The sequence below is a fragment of the Micromesistius poutassou genome (genome assembly GCF_964030765.1).
Source record: "Micromesistius poutassou genome assembly, chromosome: 16".
Taxonomy (NCBI): Eukaryota; Metazoa; Chordata; class Actinopteri; order Gadiformes; family Gadidae; genus Micromesistius; species Micromesistius poutassou.
The window spans coordinates 18369989-18372877 of NC_140286.1; positions in this window are offsets into that span (position 1 = coordinate 18369989).

Genomic DNA, 2889 nt, shown 5'->3' on the forward strand with positions numbered 1-2889 from the left:
GTTGTAGGAGAGAGTCTGGGGGCTGGGGACAGGGCGTTGTAGGAGAGAGTCTGGGGGCTGGGGACAGGGCGTTGTAGGAGAGAGTCTGGGGGCTGGGGACAGGGCGTTGTAGGAGAGAGTCTGGGGGCTGGGGACAGGGCGTTGTAGGAGAGAGTCTGGGGGCTGGGGACAGGGCGTTGTAGGAGAGAGTCTGGGGGCTGGGGACAGGGCGTTGTAGGAGAGAGTCTGGGGGCTGGGGACAGGGCGTTGTAGGAGAGAGTCTGGGGGCTGGGGACAGGGCGTTGTAGGTCCCTGCAGGATTAGGCGAACATGTCACATGATATCCCATTCACAGGCAGTCAGTGTATCGCTTGTTTCCGTGGTCAAACACAACTGGTTGGACAAGGGGGAGGTTCCTAGACACCCAAGTGAATAAAGTCAGTGGGCCACACACTTTCCAGAGTAGTCACTCTTGATTTGTCCCATTTGTACCAATTTCTTGGGTTTCACCTGTATTCATTCTGACAGAGACCACGTCCGCACACGTCAACATCCAGACGAGACGACTATTTTTGTCTCCCAAGTTCAAACTTTCTGGGATTTATTTTGAACCAAGACAACATGTTGCTTGTTGTTTTCTGCGCGTGTTGGTTGGTACTATCTGCTGCGCAAACTACAAGTAAGGAATGTTTCGGTATTTATCATATTCCAGAATAATGAAATAGACCTAATGGAGGATAAAATTGTATGAAGACTTTTTCTAAATCATTTCATGTTGTAATACACTATACTTAAATATTGACATAAGTGGAGTCATTCAGCTTTTTTGTTACTAGCTATTTAAAATATTTTGCGACAGAGCTGATAAGGTCTGTGTATCATCCAATCATTTGATTATTCCAGTCATTCATCCAAACGAGAAAACAAGTCAAAAATCAACCAAAACTTTAAAAATGGTGATTGTTTTCCTAATCTCAAAAATATAATATATATAAACAAGGAAACCAAAACGAAATAATAAACATAATTTACTTATTTCTTTATATATCTTCCCACTTCGCACGCTTTGCGCATCCGCAATGTAGCTATAGCCGCTCGGTGAGCGCCAACACACAGGTGTAACGCCGAATTCTGTGACCCAGTGAAAAGTGTGACCCCGCACAGTGGCGATTTCTCTAATACTGCAAGGGAAGCTCAACTTCCCCTAAAATTTCCCAAAATGTAATTGTCAAATATATACTGTTGTGTTAACATTTCATTGACTAAAAATGCGTTAAAACACGTCCATCTCGAAGACGAAATGGACGTGAGATTCGTTCAGATTCACTGACTCGATTTCCTTCTCATACATTCCCGTATAGAGTCACAATGATTTTGCCTGTTGGAGCTCAGAGTCCATCCACTTCAATGGGGCTGCATAGAACAGCTTTTTTTAGTAGGCCCTACGTCGAAAGTCGACGGTCATTGGATAATGCTGTGAGTGTGCCATCTCTTATCGTTATCGACTTCATCTCATCATCTCATCCTCATCCGCTTATCCGGGGTCGGGTCGCGGGGGCAGCAGCTCAAGCAGGGGGCCCCAGACTTCCCTTTCCCGGGCCACATTGACCAGCTCTGACGGGGGGATCCCGAGGCGTTCCCAGGCCAGTGTTGAGATATAATCTCTCCACCTAGTCCTGGGTCTTCCCCGGGGTCTCCTCCCCACTGGTCGTGCCTGGAACACCTCCCAAGGGAGGCGTCCAGTGGGCATCCTTACCAGATGCCCGAACCACCTCAACTGACTCCTTTCTAAGCAAAGGAGCAGCGGCTCTAATCCGAGTTCCTCACGGATGACTAAACTTCTCACCCTATCCCTAAGGGAGAAACCAGCCACCCTCCTGAGAAAACTCATCTCGGCCACTTGTATCCGTGATCTCGTCCTTTCGGTCATCACCCATCCCTCATGACCATAGGTGAGGGTAGGAACGAAGATTGACCGGTAGATCGAGAGCTTTGCCTTGCGGCTCAGCTCTCTTTTCGTCACAACAGTGCGGTAAAGCGAACGCAATACCGCCCCTGCTGCTCCGATTCTCCGGCCAATCTCCCGCTCCATTGTACCCTCACTCGCGAACAAGACCCCGAGGTACTTAAACTCCTTCACTTGGGCTAAGGACTCATTTCCTACCCGGAGAAGGCAATCCACCGATTTCCTGCTAAGAGTCATGGCCTCAGATTTAGTGGTGCTGATCCTCATCCCAGCCGCTTCACACTCGGCCGCCAGCCGATCCAGTGAGTGCTGAAGGTCGCAGGCCGATGATGCCATCAGGACCACATCATCTGCAAAGAGCAGTGATGCGATCCTCAGATCACCGAACTGCAACCCCTCCCCACCACGACTACGCCTCGATATCCTGTCCATGAATATCACAAACAGGATTGGTGACAAGGCGCAGCCCTGGCGGAGGCCAACACCCACCGGGAACGGAACTGACTGGCTGCCGAGAACGCGGACACAGCTCTCGCTTTGGGAGTACAGAGATTGGATGGCCCTGAGGAGTGAACCCCTTACCCTGTACTCCCTCAGCACCTCCCACAGTTTCTCCCGGGGGACCCGGTCATATGCCTTCTCCAAATCCACAAAACACATGTAGACCGGATGGGCATACTCCCGTTATCGACTTGTGTTCATAATATGCATGTGACCCCCCCCCGTTAATATACATCGCCATGGACTGTATTATGCGTTACGTGTAGCTATAGTTTGCGTGTGTTTAAACAGATGGGTCCGCACACACACGCGTGCCAAGCATCACCCGCATTCATTCATTCTTTTAAACACTCACTCGCGGTAAAACTATGTTTTCTCACGATCAAATATTCATCAATCCTTAAAGTTATGGGCGTGTACACGATGTATGTGTCGTGTCAAGA